This window comes from Podarcis liolepis (assembly GCF_965112155.1).
Source record: "Podarcis liolepis genome assembly, chromosome: 4".
NCBI lineage: Eukaryota > Metazoa > Chordata > Lepidosauria > Squamata > Lacertidae > Podarcis > Podarcis liolepis.
In genome coordinates this window covers 73,223,978-73,249,074 of record NC_139558.1, presented here as the reverse complement: position 1 = coordinate 73,249,074, position 25,097 = coordinate 73,223,978, and the positions used below count along the sequence as shown (strand labels likewise).

At 41.6% G+C, this 25,097-nt stretch overlaps 2 protein-coding genes across 5 annotated transcripts in view; one reads left to right on the top strand and one right to left on the bottom strand.

Moving 5' to 3' along the window:
- CMSS1 (cms1 ribosomal small subunit homolog) overlaps positions 1-25,097 on the bottom strand; it is a 181,379-nt gene that overhangs the window by 16,380 nt on the left and 139,902 nt on the right. The window contains exon 2 of one of the 4 annotated variants that reach the window (XM_083500814.1): positions 7,012-7,123. The exons of 2 other annotated variants lie outside the window; for them this stretch is intronic. The gene's annotated coding sequence lies outside the window, so the exon portion shown is untranslated. Of the gene's footprint in view, positions 1-4,244; positions 4,382-7,011; positions 7,124-25,097 lie in introns of those variants that run through there. One more of the 4 variants, XM_083500813.1, reaches the window with a different exon arrangement.
- The window catches only part of FILIP1L (filamin A interacting protein 1 like), a 156,156-nt gene continuing 135,466 nt past the window's right edge, over positions 4,408-25,097 (top strand). The window contains exon 1 of the mRNA XM_083500767.1: positions 4,408-4,691. The gene's annotated coding sequence lies outside the window, so the exon portion shown is untranslated. The remainder of the gene's footprint in view (positions 4,692-25,097) is intronic.

Sequence of the window (25,097 nt, the reverse complement as noted above, 5' to 3'; positions counted from 1 at the left end):
GCATCTTGCTGGGATAGCTCAGTTGGCAGAGCATGAGACGCTTAATCTCAAGGCTGTGGGTTCAAGCCCCACACTGGGCAAAATATTCCTGCATTGCAGGGGGCTGGACTAGATGATTCCCATGGTCCCTTCCAATTCTACAATTCTATGGTTTAATTACATGAATCTGAGCAAGACACCCCATAGCAATATATTAAATGCTCCCTGCTCCTGTGCAAACGTTCCACAGTTCAAATGCAATAAACTGTTACTTAATCTGGAAGAAATATCAGGATTGAATTCTGGTTTTGGAAGGTATTATTGACAGTTTAAATGGCTAAAAATTGCTATATACTGTACAGACTTAAAACAACAACAACAACCCAGGCCTCTGGGCTTAACATCTAACTGACATGACCAAAAAAAGGAAAAAGGGAGAGGAAAGCTCTCTCAGGTACCAATTATTAAAGCTACATCAGTAGTTCTCATAAGAGTCAGCAAGACTAAGGGAGTCCAGGAAGGGAAGGAGAGAAAGGGCAGCTTTTTTCAGGTAAGGGGAAAAAGTAGGTCTTGCTGTCCCATCTCGCCTGCTGCAGCCAGGTAAAAAGGTGATATTCCGTTTCTATTTGTTCTTTGTTCCACCATGAAATTCATACTGGCATATAAACGGCTCAGGATGGCCATACCTCAAGGACTGCCTCTTTCCATATGAACCTACCCAGACCCTGAGATCATTTTCTGAGGCCCTTCTTCATGTGCCTCCTCCTCAAAAGGTCTGGAGGGTGGCAACACGAGAACAGGCCCTTTCGACAGTGGCTGCCCATCTGGCGAATGCTCTCCCCAGGGAAGTTCACCTGGCGCCTTCATTATACACCTTTAGGTGCCAGGCAAAAACGTTCCTTTTCAACCTGGCCTTTGGTTGATTTGACTGACATCCTATGCCCCTTTAAAATGAGTGTGTGCGGGTGGGGTGGGGGGAGTTATTGGGTTGTTGTTTTCATTTTAATTATGGATTTTGTGGTTTTATATCCTGATTTTATTCTGTGAACTGCCTTGAGACCTGTGGGTATAGGGTGGTATATAAATACAGTGGTACCTCGGGTTACATACGCTTCAGGTTACACACTCCGCTAAACCAGAAGTAGTGCTTCAGATTAAGAACTTTGCTTCAGGATAAGAACAGAAATAGTGCTCCGGCGCGCAGCGGCAGCAGGAGGCCCCATTAGCTAAAGTGGTGCTTCAGGTTAAGAACAGTTTGAGGTTAAGAACGGACCTCCGGAACGAATTAAGTACTTAACCCGAGGTACCACTGTAATAATAATAATAATAATAATAATATATGTGCATGACAAGCTCTGCCTGCAGCTTGCAATAGATCCATAGGAGCAGGGCAAGTTTATAACTGATACTTTCTAAACAGTTTCCTAGGACTCAACTATATTGACAGAATAAAAAAAAGGCAGAAAATATGTTCTGACATAAGCAATTCTATAATATTAGCACAGCAGAAGTTACTAACCATTTCCAGGCAGGGATATTCAGGGTTTTCAAAAATATGCTGAAGTTGGGAAATGATTCAAGTCCTCTTACATATATTTGTTTTGGTTCCTGCAATGACCATGACTTACATGCTTTACATATTGTACATTTTTGCACAACAAACCAGCTAGTCATGCTTTGAGGGGCTACTTCATAGTACAGACAGCTGTCAGTCTGAGTAGGGGTCCCCAAACTGTGGTCCATGAGCCTCCATTGAGGTGATTCACGGAATGTCCACATCATTTTCAATTTTCATTGCTTCTTTTATTTCCCTTAATGTATTATAAGTGATGTTGATGTGGAGACAAGCAATCATTCATACATGGTACATTACAAAACAAATCAATGCAGATCACCCTAAGTTTAATATTCCCCAGCAACACTAAACAAACAAGCAAACATACAAAAGAGGCGGGGAATATTTGGGAACAGCTGAAATCGCAGAGGTTCAGAGAGTAATTAAGTCTGCATTCCATTTTAAGACTCACAGAAACTGCAGACTTTGGGGCTCCAACACCAAGCCCAGCCCTTTCACCCTCCTGATCCCAGGTTTTGTTTAATATCCAGCCTTATGGAGAAGTTAAAAGCTTACTCATTGTTTCCTGACATTATGGTTGGTCTTAATAAACCTTTTTGGTTTTTGGATTCCACCTCCCCCACTCCCAAAGGATCAACACAGCTATCTATGTCTTTTGTCTGCTTTAAATAGAGGTTAACATACTTACCCTTAATATTTTTTTCATCAAAAACATTTACAGTCATACCTCATGCTACATTTGCTTCATGTTACGTTCGTTCAGGTTACGTTCCGCGGCGCCCCGGCAGTACCGGAAAGGGTTACTTCCAGGTTTTGCCGCTCACGCATGCGCAGAAGCACAAAATGACATCATGCACATGCGCAGAAGCGCCAAATCGCAACTCGTGCATGCGCAGATGCGCCGCTGCGGGTTGCGCTCTTTTCATGTTGCGAATGGGCCTCCGGAACAGATCCCTTTCACAACCAGAGGTACCACTGTATATCCCACTTTTCCTCAACAAGACCAAGGTGGCTAACAACGTAAGTTAAAGCAATAATGTAACAATTTTAAACACAATGTCATGGCTATAAATAAAACGAAGCAGCCATAATATACTGAAACAGCAATACAAAAGCACTACAGCCATAAAAAATAATTTAGTTTAACTAAATTCACTTCAAAAAGAGGACAGCCATTTATGATCCCCAAACCCTTCTTAAAAAGGAAGGTTTTGACCATCTTACGGAAAGCCATTAGAGAGGGGGAGAGGCAGATTCCAGAGCCTGAATACAGCTACAAAAAAGCCTGTTTCCTGGTCCCAACTAGATATATATATGGGGTATTTGGGATACACAAGAGGACTTCTGACAAGCAGTCCCTCCTATCTACAAGCATGTGTGATACTCCTGCTCAGCTTCTAAATTATTTGAGAAATTGCAAGCCAAGGTTAGGGAGAAACTCATCAGTGCCCATGGTTGAGAACAGTAAATCAAAGCATCTGCATAACCCAGGACCTGCAAACCACATGGTTACATTACTCATACTTCTACTCATACTTTAGATGCCTCTCAACTCCTACTTTACAGAGAACAGTTCTCAGATTGAAGGTATTCTCTGTTTGGAGGGCTGCCTAGCCCAAGTCCAGAGATTAAGAGCCATAGGAAGGGAGTGCACCGACCTTGAAGTTACCCACCAACAGTTATACCACTGAACAGCAGACTCAGCAAGCACACAGTTCATCAGGTTATGGTCTTCCATATCACGATGAGAGGCATTTCTGTATAAAGCAGCTTCCTGCAAATTGGTATCCTCCAGATGTTTGGGGCTCCAGCTCTCATCAGTCTCACCAAGCACAGTCAATGGCCAGGGATAAGGAGAGCTGTAGGCCAAAATATCGGGAGGACACCAGCTTGGTAGAGGCCAGTTTAAATTATAGTAATTATTTCTAGACCAGCACCTATACATATAAATTAGCATATGCAAATGTTTGCAAGCCTGTGTCCTCCGTGTGTGTGATGCCTTTCCTCCTTTTTTTTGGCAATGACTAAGCAACCACCCTGGGATGCGGGTGGCGCTGTGAGTTAAAACCACAGAGCCTAGGGTTCGCTAATCAGAAGGTCAGCGGTTCGAATCCCCACGATGGGGTGAGCTCCCATTGTTCGGTCCCAGTTCCTGCTAACCTAGCAGTTTGAAAGCATGCAGTGCAAGTAGATAAATAGGTACCGCTCCGGCGGGAAGGTAAACGGCGTTTCCGTGAGCTGCTCTGATTCGCCAGAAGCGGCTTAGTCATGCTGGCCACATGACCCGGAAGCTGTACGCCGGCTCCCTCGTTCAGTAAAGCGAGATGAGCGCTGCAACCCCAGAGTCGTCCGCGACTGGACCTAATGGTCAGGGGTCCCTTTACCTTTACCTTTAAGCAACTACCCTAGGAATGGTTTCTTATCAAGCAGGGTAGTTTCCCATGCTCTCAAGCTACATACAGGGGCAGCATTAATATAAACTGTAGCACAGTCAAACTAGCTTCTTGTTTTGACTAAAAGGGGAAATGCTATGGGCTTCTCCACTGGGAAGTTTCCCCTTTCTTCCAGGCTTAAAGAAGAGGGGGGAAATACTGGAAGCAGTCATTCCTCTGAGAATACCCCTTTAAAAAAATATGCACACAGGCAGAAATTAAGCAGGATGCGGTTGCGATAGAGATAGCGTCCGTACCTGGCTTGCTGCAAGCAGATGTCTGCAACTTGCATTATGTCCTATCTCTCCTCTGCTAAGAATGAGGAGAGGTCAGCTTTCCAACAAGGTCAGTATTTGGAAAGCGAAGCATGGAAAGTGGGTTGCGTTATATTTAGAGTTTGGTCTAAATCAGTGCCAGTGTTGGCCCCCTCCCATCTCTTCTTTGCAGTGCTGTCTCTCAGGTCCCTGGATTGTACACTGCTGGATCTAAACCTACCCAATACAAAGGGAGGGGAACTGTTCCAAAGCTTCCAAAAAGAGCAAACTGTGTGGCTTTTTGAAATGAGTGCTCTGGGTGCTCAGAAGATAAAGCTCAAGTAGAATTTCACTTCTGTAAAGAGACATTTTTATTTGCTGACCTGGATTTGTCCTTTGTGAAGGGGCAGAAAAAAGGAAATTAGCCAGGAAGCTGCCTTCTCAAATATGGTAAGGTTTTCTATTCTAATGTCATTTTAGAGAAATTGTTGTGTGGATGTTCAGTGTAACAAATTGTACTATATTTGTCTTTAGTGTGAGGTTTCCAAATATAAATGATAACAATTCTGCTTTGGATGTAATCTTGTTTATTTGGTTAGATATATTACAGGTTTCCTATCCTATTGTGTAAATAACACAAAATAATTATGTGCCAAAGTTCATCCCTGTCTATAAACTTTCAGTGACTGGCAGGAAAAATATTAATAGAAATGGAAATATTACGTACTAGAATCCTCGGGTAGAGGAAATAAAGTGCATGTCTGTGCATATAGATTATATCTTATTACTTTTGAACAGGTATAGCTTTTAACTACAACATCTGTTTCATGGAAGGTAGCCATAGATCTGAAGCAAATAATACCACCAGAGGTGTATTAGGTTGTGAGATGTGTGGCATCTGCTACCTCAACCTTTCCCCTTCTGCCCCAGACCTCACTACCTCGACCTGACCAGTGATTCCTAGGATAATGTCCACTCTGTAATACATTCCCAACTAAACAATGCTAGAGACTGCAGTTCTATGAAGTGGCTAATATCTCTAAAAAGAAACAAAAAACAAAGCCTTTGCAGCTCTTTATGGAAGGCCTTACGGCTGAATCAGTTTAAAACAGAGTTTAGTTTTTTGGTGCTGATGTGTCTCAAAGAATCCACTATTTTGGAACTTCACAGCTTTCCATTATGATTGTCACTGCTGTTGATTCTTTAATTACTTGGCTCACTTGGAGCCAAATATTTGCTCTGAAAGGACAAGGGCAATGCAATGGCACACTTGCACACCACAGAGTCTTTCCTTTCTTCAACTGGGTTTGAACTGCTTCAAGAGCCACGAGCAACAGTTCAGGCAACATTTGTTACCACTGTGGCAGTTCCCACAGAAAACTGTTAAGATGGAGAAACGAAACAGCTGGTATTTAAGGTCAATGAGTTGCTTAGCACCCAGTCTTCATCCTGCCCAAGGCAAATGAGAATTCAGCGGTGAAACTTCAATTCCAGAATAACAGTTTGATTCAATGCATGAGAGAAGGGTTCCTATAAGGGGATTTCTTCCATGATGCCTCATCATTGGAATATCTTAGGCAAACTACAAAATTACAGTGGACCCCCTTGCCACCCCACCCTCAGATAAGGTGAGACATATTTTAAAAGAGAGTTCATTTCTCATATGTATGATTGATGCTATGCCTTACTTCTTCCACAACAAAATGAGCAAAGTAAATACTCAAAATGCTGTGGTGTGACATCTTGGTATTTAATGGGCATACTGAACTTATTATTTATGTTTACTAAGTGGGAATACAGTTTAAAAGATTGTCAAGTATAATCCACTGGTTTACAAATGCTAATCTATTGGTTATATGGATCTTCCCCATTATAATAAAGCCAGTAATCTTGTATAATAAGGAAATCTTCTTTCCATTTGTGGATCATTAGTCAATTTCTTGTGAACTACCTAACGTCTCCTGAATGCTAGCATTAGTGCAAAAATGAATGAATGAATGAGGAAGATGCCCTTGGCGAGATCTTGTATGGCACTTCTAATGCTGTTTAGCAGCATCGCTGAATAAACCTTCACCAGTAGCAGTGTGTGTAGCGAGCTGGAGTTGCCCTCCAGACACAAGCATCACTGCTGCTTACTTGGACAGGGCTGAGAGTGGTCAAGGCAGCAACAAGACTGGGACTGTGCAGGTGCATCCTAAGAAGCACCAAGTTGGTCGGGGCATTCTCAGCGCTGTATTAGCACAGCCTCAACCTCACCATCATCCTGCCCCACCTGAGCCCTGTCCAGGTAAGCAGCAACATGCTTGTGTGGGGAGGATGGCTTTTTCCCACCACACATGCTGCTTACTGGCCTTAACTATTATCCTGAGTATGCTTTGCAAATTTAAAAATACATTGGTGGACAATAGGGATCATAGAGCCATAGAATTTGGAAGAGACCATAATCCCCTGCAATGCAAGAATCTTTTGCCCAACATGGGATTAAGAGATTCATGCTCTTCTGACTGAGCTATCTTAACTACAGAATTCATATTGCATGCAGGATAGCCTGCAAGGTGCACTATGACCAAGTCCCACAATGCCATCAATGGCTACACGTCCTGGATAGGACGTTTTTCCAGGTGACTGACTAGTGACAGGACTGGAGCCAAAACAGGCCCACTGAAAAGCAAAAGGGAGAATTGGCAGGCAAAGTTTAAGTAAAGAAGGATGGAAAGATGTGAGAGAGAAATGGTGGTTTTAAACAATGGCAGGGGTTTGAATAAAGTACCTTCACTGCATGATGGTACTATGGAATATGTGAGAGCTCTAATTCTTCATCTCTCACTTCCGTAAGGGAGCAGAATAGGGAGAGGTCTGAGCACAGTGCAAAGGGAGGAACACTGAAAGGAAAAAAGTGGCTGTTTTAAACAATGCTAGGAGTGGGGTGGGGCAGTTCAGAACAATACTGAGTGTAGCAAGAAGGCTCTGTTGTATTAGCTTTAGGTGTCTGTTTCTGCATTGTACCCATCTCTGCTATTTCTCCTGTTTCTTCTCTGGTTAAATCATTTCCCCTTAAAATCCCCCCAAACAAGCCCTTAGTGGCTTCAGAAATGGGGTTGGAAAGGTGAAAAGTGAGCTTAGTAGTTGCGCTGGGTAGCAAGGGGGAGCTCTAGGGGGTTAATGTGAGAGAGTTCTTGGGGAGTTTGGAAGCAAGAGTGAGCAGCCCCTAGATTTAAAATAAAAAGGATTCTGGGTTTTATTTTTAGAGGAAGGGTAGACACACAGTAATTCATGTGAAGCACATCCATGACACACTGTCAAATTCCAGGTTCCTTTCCGCTTCAAAGCCACCTGCTACAAAATTCATTTCCAAAATAGCTTACACCAGTTTATAAAGGTACAAAAACTGATACTTGCGCAAATCATGCCAAACAAATTTGGGTTGTTCTTCCTTTGCTATTTCTGATGCTTACATTTTATTAAAGTTCTAAAGCAGGTGTACAAGCAGTGCTTAAAGCAAAAACGCTGGATGGTTGCTCTAATCCTGCTGCGTGCCACCAGGGTGGTAGGTAAAATCAGGCCACTGAGAAACAAGAGGGAGAGGGCAGCATATTTGGGGGAACCTCAAAGTTTGTACATTTTTTTTAAAGCAACAACAAGGGGGCAACACCTCCTGCAGTCCCACAAGGACTCAGTGTGCTAAGCAGACATGGAATTTTATATGGCTGTTGGGAAAGAAAGAAAAATGGGGGGAGTGGGATGCTGTGGCTGGAACCCTGAACAGGAGCACCCATTTTGGAGGAGGGGGGGTATGTTGCAATAATATGTTGTAGGTCCCACTTGCTCCCTGTAATAGGGAACTCAGGTTGGTTGAGTGCCTATGTTTGGAAGCAGAACAGGAGGTCGCCCAAAAATAGTGAAGTGGCTCCTGCATCCTTGAGTCTAACCTCTTTATCACTGAGCCCAATCCTAATGTAAACTCTCTCACTTGCTCAACTGTCTGTAACTGTAGCTGCCCAATTTCAAGTGTGGTAGAAGCAAAACATTCACTGTACATACTATGGTCATGGTCAAACACAGTTGCCAGTCTTACTGATAAATGACAGGAGTAAATCTGCAATACAGAGCACTAAGAGGCTCAGAGCTACGTTGGAAAGAGTGGTACATTTCCTTCAGTGGTAGCTGATGTGAAAAAATATTTTTCAAGGGAGATTTAACTGGAGAATAAATGGCTACTGTCTTTCCAAGCTGGCCCCTCCAAGAGGAACTGCAGCTTTGAATGTGACAAGAGTCTGGAATGTCCCTCTAATTTCGCCACATGTTAAAAAAGATTGCGGATTTAAATAGAGAAGTGTGAAGGCCTAGAAAAGTAACAGCAGAAATGACAGAACTTTGCTGAAGTGCCCTTTCTAAGAACAGTGTATTTCTGGGCTCCTGCACCTGCCGGTGAAGTACAACGTAGGCAGCACTGAGCTATATTGGTATATTTCATTCAGAGTTTCCTTGAAGAATTATTTTTAAACAGCTTCTCAAGTAAGGAGAAGGGTCTCGTTGCATAAGGCAGCCATAAAACAGGTAAAATCCAAATCTCTGTGAATGCAAAGATTAACAACATGTTGTTATTGTCTATATTGTATGTAATACATAGCAGTAATTATTATTATTATTATTATTATTATTATTATTATTATTATTATTAGCCCCACCATCATTATACTCTGAGCAGCAAAAAGTGAGCTGTAGGGGTTTGTTTTGTTTCTTTAATAACTTAGGAATGAATGCCCTAGTTGTGATGTCGCACAACTGAGTGGCAGAGAGGCGATCTGACAGGAAAAGGCTCTACTCTGATTCGTAAATGCTATTTCGCATTTGCAAGTCAGACAGGATTGCATCCTTTATCATCACTACCTCTAACTGCAAATGCAGCCAGTGAGTGCCAACAAGATTATAACCAGCAGGAACCCAGTGGGAAACAAGAGGGAAGTATCAGCATGTTCAAGGAAACCCAAAACTTTTGCAAAAGTCCAAATATATTGAGGGTGAGAAAATCAGAGGGGGCAACCACCCTGAAAACAACAAGAGGTTCCAGGAAGGAAGGTGACCCTCAAGCTGAAAAATGCTTCCTACCTCTACTCTATGAAATCAGGCTGGATAGGGTCTAGGGACTGGTTACATTATTGCCTTAGCATCCAAAAACCAAATGCCAAAACCTGTCTCACGATAACTTGCCTGGCTTAATTTCTGTCTCCGTTTCCCAGGGAGCCCTGAGAGGCCCCTTATCTGTGAAGTGGTGTCATCATATTGTGCTGATGAGTAAATCTCCCAAGGTTGCAAACTCTGGGAGTGCCCTTCGGCTGCGGTTTTAGCGAAGTTTATGTTCTCATGAGCCCAGAATGAAATAATAGGTTAAAATAATTGTTTTGGGACAATTTACAGCAATGTCTTGTGGAGCGTATTTAAACCTCTTGCAAACCTCAAACGTTACCAAATTTTCTTTTGTTATTTAATCACGCCTATTAAGTAGGCTCTCAATACTCATTTCTGCTATAAATCTACATGGTGACGTAGCCGCCAAACGCTCTGTATAAATTCATTTGCCAAATCCTTTGTTTTGTTTTGTTTTTTAAGTTCACATTTTATCAAAGGAACATTTAATTTCCCATTTTAAATAAGAGCTCTTTCCAAACCTCAGAGCTTTCAAAGAATTACTTAGGGAGCTGTTACTCCAACTACTTATGATGTCATAACAAGGCATGCACATTCAATGGCCACCACTAACTTAGGCTGTGTCTTCACTTGCACATTATTCAAAGGGAGAGCTGAAATGAATACACATTGATGCCAAGTACCCTAAAAATGCACACAATAGCCTACTCTCGCCTTCTTCGTTTCCCTTCCCATCCTCTGCAGTATGGGGCAGAATTGGACACATAATGTCAACTTAGTTAAGTATACCAGTTCACAACTGAACTGCATCATGTTGTGCTTGTTTCAGCAAGTAAATAATGTTTCTTGGAACATACAACTTAAAACACAACTTCTCTATCCTTAGGGGAAGGAATGTGGTGCACTAAGAGAGAATGTGCTTTGAACGTGGAATGTCTCACATTCAGTTTGTGGAATCTCTAGGTAGAGCTGGGAATTGTATTCTAATAAGATAAATAAATCTGAAAAGGGTTGTTTATTTCTGGGCATCAGCATGCATGGTAAACTGTTTCAGTTGTAATAAAATGATAACCCATTTCAAATGAAAGGTGGATTATAAATCTTTTTGACAGGGCTTATGTGATCATATGGACGAACATCAGTTAAAAACTGACCAACGTAGTTAAGTTAGAGAAGGCGAGCAGCAGGGAAACAGAATTACAGAAAACAGGAGAGTGGAAGACACAATACCTTAACGGGAATCATTTTTGTTTTGTTTTTGCCTTTCTCCTCTACTGATTGTAAATGTAGAAAAATGTAGTAATCATTACTCTTTATATGTATTTTCCTCTTTTGTTTTCTTAACTTGCCCTATCTTATTAATGGAAAAGAAATGTAGCTTAGAGGTAGAGTCTATGTTTTGCATGTGTAATAGATTCAATCCCTGGCATCTCCCGGTAGAGTTGGGAATGTCCCTTGTCTGAAACCCTGGATAGCCATTGCCCACCATTATGGACAACATGAAGCTGGAATAACTTAGTTTATAAGGCAAGGTTTCTGCATTCTGAATTGTCAAACCAGTGGTTAAGTTGTTTAGGAATGTTGTCTGTTGTGATATCTTTAAATGAGACTATACTTCTTTGAAGAAGCTGTGTTTATTTTATACAAACTAATTTAAAATAGCATTTTACCAATGGAAGATGAGAGAAAGATACAGCCTGAGGGAAATCCTATTTCTTGCCAGCCATTTCTCTAATTTTCCCTGCTCCAATCTGACAGTGCTATGAATGTGATAGGCTACAATGGGATTTCCACCAAATACTGTTCTAGAAGTAATTGCTCACGGAACCAGGGCTTAGAGAGGATTCAGGGTGCAAAGTCAAAATAGCAAAGCATTGAATTACTGCGGTAGGACGTGGTACTACCTAGCCTTCCGACTTAGAAGCAGTTTCTGCAGAGGTTTGCAAGCTCCAGCATTCAGGTCCCCCCCCCCCACTGCACTTCCAGCTGAGTGCTTAGTTCAAATTTCAGAGTAGCTGAAGTGATGCATTTAACACCTGCTATTTATGTTCAAGGTTAACACAAGGCTTAAAACATAACAATGTTCATGGAACCCACTGACCTACCTGCCCTAGGACAATGAACAACAGTAGGAAATCCCCACCATATGGAGAGGTCAAAAGCATTGACCTCATGTGCTTAGGATGCCATGCCCAACACACACAAAATGCTTTCATCCTCTTGTCCCTCATAGTTTTCTCCATCTCTTGTTTACACATCACATACAAGTGAGCTTTGGTAACTTCTGTATTGCAAAAGGCTTGACTTGAAGCACACAAAGAGTCATTCAGGAAAATCTGCTGGTGTTAACTGTGCCGCAGCCCAGGCACCAGCTGATATTAAAAGAAGATGCTTGATAATATTCCAGAACAGTAATTGGTTGCTTGGTAATGGGAAGGTTGTTTAGCTATGAATAGGGGATGCCTTCAGTTATTGATTCTCAAAGTGGGGAATGAGCAACACAGAGAGGCATGCATGCTATCCTGAACTTCTGGGATGAAAGGAGGAATATAAATGTACTAAATAAATAAATAAGGGGGGGGCATGGGCAAGCGCCAGAGAAAGCACAACCTTCCTTCCATTTCTTTCCCATCACGACTAGATCATGAGTCAGGAGGACAGTGTCAATGTACTGTCTTCTTCACTAGATGGACTGGAGTTGACTGCTGTGTGTTGTACACTTCGTGTTGTCAATGAAGCTACGCTCTTCCTCCACCCACCCTCACGAGTCATCCCTATGGACCAGAGATGTTAAAGCTGTGAGCCTCAGTCTAATCACAATGTTGCAAAGAGCCAAATATGACCTATATGACCTCTGTCCCAAAGCAGAACCACCCACCAGTGACTCTGCAGATCATCCAACAAAATCCAAACAGGAAGCCACAAGCCATCAGGTGAACATATAAACTTGCTTTTATATTGAGACAAACCACTGTTCTATCTAATCCACTACTGTTGACTCTGACTAACTATGGCTCTCCAAGATATCAGGCAAATGTCATTCTTCACACACACACACACACACACACACACACACACACACACTTGTTTCACCACTGAGCTATGAACCATCCTACGAACTGTGGATTCTGTCCAGTGTCCAAAAGCCAAGCCAGATTAGGTGGAAAGGAAAACAGATTAACAAAACCAAAATCCTACCAGAAAAGATATCACAAAGGGTAATCAATATATTCACCCAACTTTGTTTTGAACCCAGAAGATTGGCAGCTAACACAAATACATGAAGACAGAACCAGGACTAAAGTGGCAGAGCAGAGTAAGGAAGGGTAGGAGAAGCTGAGGGAAAGAATTACTCTGCTCCCTGTTGTTTGAAGAGAAGCAAGGATTTACCAACAGTAACCAAACCCTCTCTCCCGCAAGCCAATTACAATACTTTATTGTTACGATAACAAAAAGAGCTTCGGGATCTGACAGTACCACCCCAGCAATCTAACCTAGAACAAAGAGACCTGCATTGGCAGTTGCAACAGAACTGGGCTCTTAATTCACTTGTTATAGGTTAGTTATATCACTTAGCTGCATAGACTCCTTGCAATGTTAGGTTAGAAGTAGCTTTTTTACAAGTTAGCTTAGCATTGATTCTAGTCACCTTGCATCATCACAAAACAGAGGTACAGTATTTTACTAGGTGAAAAAGCTCTTCCTACTAGCGAACAGCACCAAAAAAACATTAATTTTTATAAGGAAAGGGTGTCCGGTGTATATGTGGAGGGTAATGACAATTCCAGACCTTTCTGCAGAACTTATTAGCTCAGTATGGGAACTCTCAACCCCTACAGATTAAAAAAGGGTTTCTATTGTCTTGGCATAACAAGTTTTGTGGGTTTTTTTTAATCTGGGGATTAGTGTCTCCTTTTCCTATAAACAAAACCCACAGACACTGTGCAGAAATGTTGCTTTAAAATGTGTGAAATGTACTGAGGTTTGCCAGCTGAACCTTGTGGGAAGGACCTGCATGATTTACTCCGATGCACACAAAGTATTTAAGCCATTTAAATGGAGAAACAACCTAGAGCCGTATCCTGCAATATGGGAAATATCTCCTCCACCACTATACACATCTTCCTTTGGGACCTTTCTACTGGCTCTAAGCCGCAGAATCTTAAGGACCATAACCTTCTTAAAATAATAGACATGAACTTGTGCCCTCCAAAGAACCGCACTGCAAGAAGTAAGAAATGCAGACAAAGACGCAAAACAAAACCCTTCTGGAGAATTTAGCAGCAATTTATTCCTGTTCTATTATTCAGTAAGACTACTCAGTTCTATCTATCCATGAGAGTCTTTCCCCATTGCAAGCAGCAGATGCAAGGGCAATACTGCTTAGGAGCATGTTAGAGGCAAAGGGTTAAAGCTGCATTCACTGCCTCCCCCATGCCATTGCCCCAATCCAGCTCCTCCAATCCAGCTGTTAAAGAAAATACAACTGCACAGTGCCAAACTATTCAACAAGTGTCATGTCTCATTTGGCCCATAGCTTTTGACTTGAATCAGGGAGAGATCTAGTTCAAATCCTTGTTCAGCCACAAACCCTACTGGATGGCCATCTCTAACTTGTTGTGGAAATCAAAGGAGATCAAAGTCTTGAGCTCCATTGAGGAGGAGTATCGTAATGGTGGATATTGTATGGTCCTCTAAATAAATGCAGAAGTGATATGGAGGCATCACCTTAGGTTATTAAACTTTGCTATTACCCTAACTATGATCAGTTTAAGTCTGGTCCACGCAACCTGTGTGTCCCCATATGCAGTCCCAAAAGGCATTTGTGGCAGTCCACCTGAGCCTTAACAAACCTCCTGTTTTTGTGACCTGCTTGGGAATCCAAAAACAAAGAAACTGTTGAGTACCTGACAGGCCACAAGTTATGCAGGCCTGCTTGAAGCAGTAACCATCAATATATACCGCATTTTTCGCTCTATAAGACACACTTTTCCCCCTCCAAAAATTAAGGGGAAATGTGTGTGTGTCTTACGGAGTGAATGCAGGCTCCATGGCTTCAGTGAAAGCAATGTGAAGCCTCCGAAGTGCAGCGGGAGCGCTCCCACCGCACTCCGGAGGCTTTGTGTTGCTTTCGCTGAAACCTGGAGAGTGAGAGGGGTAGGTGCGCACCGACCCCTCTCGCTCTCCAGGCTTCAGGGATAGCTGCTGAAGCCACCGGAGCACAGTGGGAACCCCCGCTGCGCTCCGGAGGCTTCATGTTGCTTTCACTGAAGCCTGAAGAGCAAGAGGGATCGCTGCACAACAATCCCTCTTGCTCTCCGGGCTTCGCTTCGCTGGAGAGGCGCTGCACAGCTTTCCCTCTCCCGAAGCGGGAAGAAAAATGGAAGGGGCTCTGTTTCTTCTGCCGCTTCGCTGAAGGGGTGCTGCGCAGAGAGGGAGATATATTTTTTTTCTTGTTCTCCCCCCCTCTAAAACTAGGTGTGTCCTATGGTCAGGTGCGTCCTATAGAGCGAAAAATACGGTAATCAACTTCTCACCCCCCCCCCCCAGTTGGGGTGACCAAGGAGATTGAAAGCAACCACCCACCACCTATCATCACCAGCTTCATCTGTTTGTGTTATCAAAACTAACTGTAGTGACCCTCCACACATCAACTCTCTTATTCAGGCAGAAAACTTTACACAGTGGGAAAGACTGCAAAGTAAGATAGAACTTGACAGCTCTATCCTTACCAGGTAGAAGTAACACTACAAAAGCACAAACCTGCATGCTGCTGTGCTTGTGGAGATGAATAGGACCTGCTGTCTTGTCATTGTCACCGTGCACAAGCAGCCATTTTTGCAACTGATAAAGAGCTGACAGTAATAAACCAGGACAGTATTAAGTACACAAGGTGGTCAGAAATGCTCGGCAGAGGTCAGTTGATAATTGCATCATCTGTCAGCAACTACAGAAGCAGATCAGTGCATTATTGGGTGACATTTGGAGGCTAACATCTCCCAAGAGAATATCAACTTCCAAAATGTAACAGAACCTCAGCCATTTCAACCTTGCATGTGAATAACTATTATGTAATTGCCCGATCATTCACCGAGAATTTGCATTGCGAATGACAAGGTGCTATCACGACAATCTTAACCTGGAGCCAAAAAAATGCTTTTAAATTATAATTATAATGAAATATTATACCTGAAGGAGAATAATTCCACCCTATCTCACCAGGAAAACAAGTCCATAAAAATGTCACAGACTGCATTCTAAAACAGTTCAAAAAAAAAACATTATATGAACTATTAAAATCATTGGAGTTGTTGGTGTTTCTCACTAAGCTATTCTACCACAAATTAGTACAATTTATCCTTCTTTCATCAGTTACCCAACATGGAAAGTTCAGCCCAAATCTATCCAACACTATATTGTGTTGGCCTAGTATTCCATAGTAAATTCCATAGCTTAAAAGTTCAACGAAACAGTAGTCATTAAATATGACACATGGACATTTGCATCAGGAAGGCTTGCTCTCATAGTAGACAAGTCTGACAAATCCCCTCCGCTCCTCTTTTTCTTAGAATAGTCATATGTATGGCTATCAGCTGTGAAACCAGAATTCACGTTGAAAGTATGTGTAACCTTAAACCTTACTACAGATACTAGAACTGTTTTAGAACTTGGATAATGTTTCGTCACAGGGGGTCATAAGCAGACATCCCCAAAAATAGATTGATTTTTGGGCTAATACCAACCCATGCTCCACATGTCTACATCTGGCTGGCTCCCTCCTTCCTTCTTCGACTTATACAGTGGCATGCATTTGACCTTCCAGATCTGTGTTACAGGAAATTATATACACAACATACACACACACATACAGACAACAACTGTGCACCCATAGTTGCTATTGGTTATTTGTTGTTGTTGTTATTCATTATATTTAAAAATCACCTTTCATCCCAAAGGATTCCAGGGTGGTATACAAAAGATTCCATAAAATGCAGTGCACTACAGTACTACAGATATTAAATCCAAAGGCTGATAACTACACCAGCTCTTCGGCTAATCTATCCCCAAAGGCCTGAGTGAAGACAATACTTATTCCCTTGATGTTAGGAAGCTGGCAATGTGGGGGTCAGCTACACCTCCAATAGGAGATAGTTCCATATCCAGAGTGTAACAGCAGAGGAGGCTCTGCTCTGTATCACCACAAAATGTGCCTTAGCTGTCAATGCATGGGTAGGTTAAATAAGGCCTGGGGGCTGGATCAGGCCGGATCACCTTCTAAATCCAGCCCACAGACGGTCCGGGAATCAGCCTGTTTTTACATGAGTAGAATGTGTCCTTTTGTTTAAAATGCATCTCTGGGTTATTTGTGGGGCATAGGAATTTGTTCATCCACCCCCCCCCAAAAAAATATAGTCCGCCCCCCCACAAGGTCTGAGGGACAGTGGACCGGCCCCCTCCTGAAAAAGTTTGCAGACCCCTGTGTCAATGGGACCACAAACAGAGACTTTCCTGCAAAGCTTATGGCTCAGGCCAGCAGACAGTGGTCACAGCACTACTTCAAGTACTTGGGTCATAGAGGGTTTTATCCTCCAAAGTCAACACCTTAAATTGGGTGTGGCAGCAAAACAGCGGTGGGGGGGGGGAACCTCCCAGTGGAGCACTCTCTCCACCTGTGATTTGCATCAACTGGTATTCAGAGGCAAATGCTTCTGATAATGGACAAAATAAAAAAATCCTTCCAGTAGCACCTTAAAGACCAACTAAGTTAGTCCTTGGTATGAGCTTTCGTGTGCATGCACACTTCTTCAGATACCAAGTGTGCATGCACACGAAAGCTCATACCAAGAACTAACTTAGTTGGTCTTTAAGGTGCTACTGGAAGGATTTTTTTATTTTGACTATGGCAGACCAACACGGCTACCTATCTGTTTCTGATAATGGAGTCATTGATAGCTTTGTCCTCCGCAAATTTGTCTAATCCTCTTTTAAAGCCATCCAACTGAATTGAACAGAGAGAGCCTGGGAACACAGGAGCTCTGTATGCGAAAGGAATTGGCTCAAGAGTGGATTTTCCATTACAGCAGATACGCCGTTGCTGCATCTGACAATTAAGTTGTAAGAAGTGCTCTTCTTTCAGCATTTAAAGTTTGATTCATGCTTATTCCGTGAAAACAGAGAATGTAACTTAGAAGCGCCGAGATTCACCACTGTCTTTTTTCATGTGTATAATGTAGCTGAGTCTTTTGCTGGAAAGTGCATACTTGGACTGATTTAACTGCAGCTAATACATTAGCCTTAATGTAATAATTAGTACACTCCCATCCTGCATTTAGCTAAAATTCCTCAAGCACTAATGGTTTTTAAGCCCCGCCCCTCAGACCTCTATATTTACATGCACTATTACCCACATTCTAAAAGTAAGAAATGGTACATGTAATGACGAGCTGGTCAAAGACTCCAGATAGATCTTTATCAGCTTGTAGTTAATTATTACGAAGGGGCATATGGAACTAATTTAACATTATTATTATTTTCAGACAGGCCAGCTCAGCTAGAACCATAAAGACACTGCCTAGGGTAAATGAGTAATTATCATCACATCATCTACCAAACTATGAAGCCTTTGCTCATGCTATGTTGGCACTAACTCACGCCAATGGCATCCTGTTGACTTCAACGGTATTACTTCTGTGTGTGATAGCAAACCCAGTGGTTAGATATAACAACAAAAAGTGCCCTTTAACAACACTCTGAGGCAGGCAACAGGCATGATGGGAAATCAAATTTTAAAAAATGGGGCTGAGTCAAGAAACCTTAAGAAAACTAATTATAGAATTATAGCAGTGACATTCGCACACCAGAAACTAAGAACCGAAAAGCAACCGAGGCAGCAAGAAATTTGTGTAAGAGCTGCATAAAACCTGATTCATTAAACCAAATCTGCCTTGAATAATTAAACATATAGTTAAGGGAGCTTAGGCAAAATGTTTGAGAGGAAGGGACAGAAACACTTCTCAGGCATCCTGATTTCAAATACAGTAAGTCCACAACTTTACATGAGGTTATGTTCCGGGGATCGTGCTTAAAGCTAAATTTGTGTATAGTCAAAAGACACTGGGTTCAATTGGAGTCTTTTTTCCTAGATGCTCATCCCCATTCATTCATTCATTTAGCCAAGCATGTAAAGCAGAATGTGCACAAGTTAAATGTGCATAAGTTGCAGGCTAACTGTACCTGAAACCCTGTTTCTGTTTAAAATAACCAGTGTGGGTACATCTTTCTTTCAAACACATTTTCTTTGAAGGAAAATACTTACTTTTACTGCATTTGGATTCTGCTATTCCACTAAGTGACTTAAGTGAGCATAAATGGCATTTATTTATTTAATCTATTAGATTTATATACCACCCTTCTTCACAAGATCTCAGGGAGGTTCACAGAATAAAAGCCCTATGAGGAAGGTTAGGCAGAGAGAAAGTGACTAGTCCAAGGTATCTCTGTGAGGTCCGTGGCTGAACTGGGATTTGGACCTAGTTGTCTCTGATCCAATTTTGATATTTCTACCCACTTCACCATGTTGGCTGTCTGATGACAGCACATAAATACTCCATATGTTGCAAGGATCTCTTTAGAGAACCTCAAAGGATCTATCATGTTTTTAAATTAATGTATTTTCAATTAGCAAACGTGATCCATTCTTTCATCTCCAGGACGATGACATGGCACATCTTCAATTTGCTCTTGTATAACTAGTTCAGTGAAGGTCATTGACTTGGCAATAACACATTACTTCAGAGCCATCCAAGAGCAGGAAACAAGAGACTTGCTGACTATTTGCTACCATAACGGCATCTTCAAAGTATCTCATAGCAAAGCCATGTGTTGTTGCTTAGAGGTGAGACTATTTGTACAAGCCTTATCTGAACACTAGTAGCTAGATAAGTACCTTAAGAACTGTTCTTATTCCACCAGCCCCTCAAAATAGAGTGCAAATCTATATTTGGATCTGTTCAAGATGAATAAGCGATTTCAACTTTTTGATGGCTAGCATCAATTTGTTTTACTATTGCTCTCCTAGTAAAAATGGCAAAGCATTTATAATAGATCAAATGGCTTTCTAAACACTAAACTATGGTTTGGCATTACGAATGATAAGTTGTAGTGACCTTGACTATGCCCATAAATGCTATGCTGTTAAATATTTACAAAGTGTGTTCAAGAAATACAAAGTCTAGAATGTTATCCTCTTAAAATCACATTTTTGCTCTACTGTGTCTACTTTGTGTTTTCATGTAGTTCCAGATAAATCTACCTCCATGTTCTATTCTAAGATTCTATTTCAAAAAGCTGGAACAATGTCATTTATAATCTAGGAGACAATATGAAACACAGCTAAGAAACAGTATACTTGAGGGACGCAATTCTGATCTCCTCATGAAGGGCAGCACAACTGAGTTCAGCAGTGCTGCCAGCATAATACAGAGTAGAATAAGGCACTTTTGTTGTTGTTGTTTAGTCGTTTAGTCGTGTCCGACTCTTCGTGACCCCATGGACTAGAGCACGCCAGGCACTCCTGTCTTCCACTGCCTCCTGCAGTTTGATCAGACTCATGTTGGTAGCTTCGAGAACACTGTCCAACCATCTTGTCCTCTGTTGTCCCCTTCTCCTAGTGCCCTCAATCTTTCCCAACATCAGGGTCTTTTCTAGGGAGTCTTCTCATGAGGTGGCCAAAGTATTGGATCCACAGCTTCAGGATCTGTCCTTCTAGTGAGCACTTAGGGCTGATTTCCTTCAGAAAGGATAGGTTTGATCTTCTTGCAGTCCATGGGACTCTCAAGAGTCTCCTCCAGCACCATAATTCAAAAGCATCACTTCTTCGGCGATCAGCCTTCTTTATGGTCCAGCTCTCACTTCTATATATCACTACCGGGAAAACCACAGCTTTAATTATACAGGCCTTTGTTGGCAAGGTGATGTCTCTGCTTTTTAAGATGCTGTCTAGGTTTGTCATTGCTTTTCTCCCAAGAAGCAGGCGTCTTTTAATTTCGTAACTGCTGTCACCATCTGCAGTGATCATGGAGCCCAATAAAGTAAAATCTCTGTCTCCATTTCTTCCCCTTCTATTTGCCAGGAGGTGATGGGACCAGTGGCCATGATCTTAGTGATGTTGAACTTTAGACCATATTTTGCGCTCTCCTCTTTCACCCTCATTAAGAGGTTCTTTAATTCCTCCTCAACTACAGCCAATATTCACTGTGCCTAACGGCTATATTAGCAACATATGCACTATCTTAAAAGGTTTTAGTTATTTTGTAATGAGGTAATGTTTCCTCTACTAGCTTAAAACTTTCTGTCATGCAAACAGATTAGATTTTTACTCTTGGAAGGCATTAGCAAGTATCTGCATTGACTCATCTGCACAGATAATATATGCTCATCATCTTTTTTAATCGCTCCGACTGTACAACCTGTGAGGGCATCAACGTAGAAAGAGTCTTTGAGAAAGGGCAAAGCTATGACAAAGTACCTTCTCACTCTGTGCTAGGTGCAGAGAGAGATGCATAGAAACGTTTTGAGATGCAAGAAGCAAAATGCTTCTGTATCTTTTACGGAACCAGCTGAAGTTGGGGAACGAAAAATGAAGTCCTTGAACATTTCAACCCAGGTCAACTGAAGCTTTATGTTGAACAAGATTAGACGACAGTACAAATTTGTTGTTTAGTCGTTCAGTCGTGTCCGACTCTTCGTGACCCCATGGACCAGAGCACGCCAGGCACTCCTGCCTTCCACTGCCTCCCGCAGTTTGGTCAAACTCATGCTGGTAGCTTTGAGAACACTGTGCAACCATCTCGTCCTCTGTCGTCTCCTTCTCCTTGTGCCCTCAATCTTTCCCAACATCAGGGGCTTTTCCGGGGAGTCTTCTCTTCTCATGAGGTGGCCAAAGTATTGGAGCCTCAGCTTCAGGATCTGTCCTTCCAGTGAGCACTCAGGCCTGATTTCCTTCAGAATGGATAGGTTTGATCTTCTTGCAGTCCATGGGACTCTCAAGAGTCTCCTCCAGCACCTTAATTCAAAAGCATCAATTCTTCGGCGAGGCTCAAAACTTTTTGTTTTTCTTGAACCAAGAAGTAGTTGGCTTAATTTAAATGCAGAATAAATCACACATCTCTAAGTGGAAGACTAGGAGATGAGCCCTCCTAGGTCAGGTCAAAAGTTCATCTTGTCCAGCATCCTGTTCTCACAAGGACCAACCAGATGCTCACGGGAAGTCCATAAGCAGAACCTGAGCATTAACAGCACTCTCCCCACATATGATTTCCAGCAACTGGTATTCTAAGGCATATAGCCTCTGTCAGTGGAGGCAAAACACATGCTTTTCATGCTGAAGTTACCAGGTTCAATCAGAATTCAGTTTGAACCAAGTATGAAAACCTATTATTGTACAGGTGTGTGTATATACAATTTACCAAAACAGCAAAAAACATTTTTTAAAATCCTGTAGTTGTTAGTTAATAGTAACAGTAGTGACGACAACAACAACAACTGCTCAGATTGGATCATTGTTATTAACCCACATTACACAAAAGGGTTACACCCTATCAGAAAACCGGTGGAAGGATGCTTAAAGCCTATAGGAGAATAGTACACTTTGCAGATAGGCTTAACAAAACAAATTATGCTATCAACATGCTATTAATATGTTAGGCAAAGTCTTGCTTAAGTATCAGATGCAATTATTTGATCATGTTTCTCACTTGCTTTGGAACTCCAGCAACATTTGATTATATCCTGGTGCATTAAAATTGATGGCATAGTCTAGGAATTCAACTGAAATTGAACAGACCTGGGTACATTTCCCATCAAACCTGCAAAGTAAACCTTTGCTCGTGTTAATGGTTACTGTTGGCCCTCTGACAACAACTTTAGACAGATATGAATACAAGCCATGTGCAGTCTATCAGATTTAAGCAACTGGAAGGGAAAACACACCCTGATTTTGTGTATCTAACTATGGTTGAGTTCACAGAGACCTATGCACCATCAAGAAAGATAACGGCTGAGGCAAAGTTATGTTGATATGCCCTGAATTTGACTTTTATGTTTGGTTGACCTTATTGCAAACAAAATAAAACAAACCCAAGGGGTATTAGGCATTGTGAATGCGACCATCTGAAGAAAATAAAAATGAGGGTCAATGGGAAAATCCCATAGTTTTGATATTACAAGACTTTTAGAACCTGGAAACAAATAAACCATTTACTTATTTATTTGCTCTTGGATGAATAGCAAAATATACTGAAATATGTGATGCCTTGTGAACAGTCTGCAGTCTAATAATCATCACCAATCATTTATCCAGGATCTTAAGTGGTTGTTGTTATGGATATTACCCAATGTTAGTAAATTCACAGTAAATTCACTGAAATCAATGAATCAAGTCTGAGTGTGATTTAGTTGTATATCACCCAATTATTTCCCTTAAACTTAACTCCTCTTAAACAACTTTCAAAAGAATGTTGGACAATTTCAAAAGTACATATTAGCTGGGTTAAAAAAAAATACCACACAGCTAGTTCTGCACACCCAATTGAGCTTTCGGATTGTGAACAGCAGGTAACCAATGTAACATGACAAACAGCTTTTTAAACTCAGAGGACTGAGAACAATAGAACTGAAGAGTTGGAATGGACCCTGAGGGTCATTTAGTCCGAGGATCATCCAGACTTTCAAAAAGCTGTTTGCAAAATGGCATTGCAGGGCAGGGTGCCTGCTGTTTGGGTAGGTGTTAAAATCCTACTGAGCACACCTGAAGCAGAGCTTTCAATCCCAGCCAAAATGTTTTCCAAGACCTGTTTCATGTGTTACAGAATTCTAATTCGTAGAAAAAAGAATTCCTTGTGCGTGAAGATAAGGAGAAACCCAGACATACAATCAATACGTATGTAATAACTGACATACAAATTGCATATTAAATCCTATTTGAAATTGCTCTCCATGTTTACCAGAGGTGGGGAACAGGATCTGGCCAATGGGCCAGATCTTTAATTCCCCTCACCTCAACTCTGACTCATGGGCTGGACTGCCCACCTGTCAATCACCTACAGATAGGTAGCCGTGTTGGTCTGCCATAGTCAAAATAAAAAATTCCTTCCAGTAGCACCTTAAAGACCAACTAAGTTAGTTCTTGGTATGAGCTTTCGTGTGCATGCACACTTCTTCAGATCTTTAAGGTGCTACTGGAAGGAATTTTTTATTCTGTCAATCACCTGATATAGTAGTTTACAGCTGTCAAAGTTCAATGCAGGTCACTGTAACAGGCGATCAACTGACCATCGGTTACAGTGCCCTGTTGGTACTGGAAGAGTGCCTTCAAAAGGCTTGCTGTAGTTACCAATCAGCTGATCAGCAGTTACAGCAAGCTTCTCGAAAGTCCATTTGCAGGAAGCAGATTGGATTCAAGCTGCTTGTGCAAAATGAAGCGTTTCTCCTCTGCAGACACATATGATGCCATGTGAGAAGAAGATGGGCATGGTTTGTGGGTAATGGCCTCGTGGGCCAAACTGGGATCCATGCTGGGTCTAACTGGGCCTGTGGATCAGAGGTTTCCCACTGCTGAGATACAGTCTTTGAAGCAGCTCCATAAAAGGTTGGACTACGAACAGTACATTGATTTCTGTAATAACATTAGCATCTATAATATTGCAATGGAACGACAAAAATACACTTTTGTGAAAGGAGGATCAATTTATTTCAGATTTATAAGCAAGGCCTATTACAGACTGGCTTAAACAAAGAATTTCTAAAAGCCAAGGGGTGGGGGAGGGGGAGAGAGACATGTCATTTTTAATCTATGGGACTTCAGATTCCGTGCCAGTAGTGTAGTGAATAAAACAAGACAGAACCTACTAATTATTCTCATGTGTAACCACAAAGACATTACATTAAGGTTATTTAAAGCCTTGCGGGATTTACTTCTGACTGGATAAAGCATACTTTTCAAAGTACTTCATTGACAACTGTCCGAAAAATCTGTTCCAGAAAGTGAAGTACAAATTTTACAACTCCTGGAAAGATTTATTGTCAGGCTGCTTGTGTCCTGTAAAATAATCAAGATCCTTTCTTACTCTGAGAGTAATTGGCACCTGTGTCTTGGCAGATAGCTTTAAGTTTCACTTCTTAGACCGTAAGGATGTCACAAGGCCTGCAGAATGCTGGAAGGATCTCAACAACTGCCTACATGCTCTCAGACATCTTCTGAAAACAGTCTTATGAACTTGAGATTCTTTGCCAACCAGCTTTTACTGATTTCGTTGGATGTTCTTATTGTTCTTACTTTTGTATTGTGTTTTTAGATTATATACAGACTCACAATATTTTAAATGGAAGTGGTGTTTAAAAATATTTAAATATTTTCTAAAAAAAAAAAGAAACTTTGGTGAATTCAGTGGTAAGAACAGCAAGGCAGAATACTTTTGAAAGCCCTGAAATCTTCAGAATATTAAAAAGAACACAAATCAAAGGAGGGGAAAATTAAAAAGGAGAAAAAGCTGTATTTAAAATAAAGAAGAAAGAGAAAGGAGAGAGAGAGAAAAAACCCAAATTAACAATAATATACAGTGGGACCGCCACGTACACGTAATCTACTTACATGATCATGACTTTGGGCGCACAGCCCCTAAATAAATAATAAATAAATGGGAAGACTGG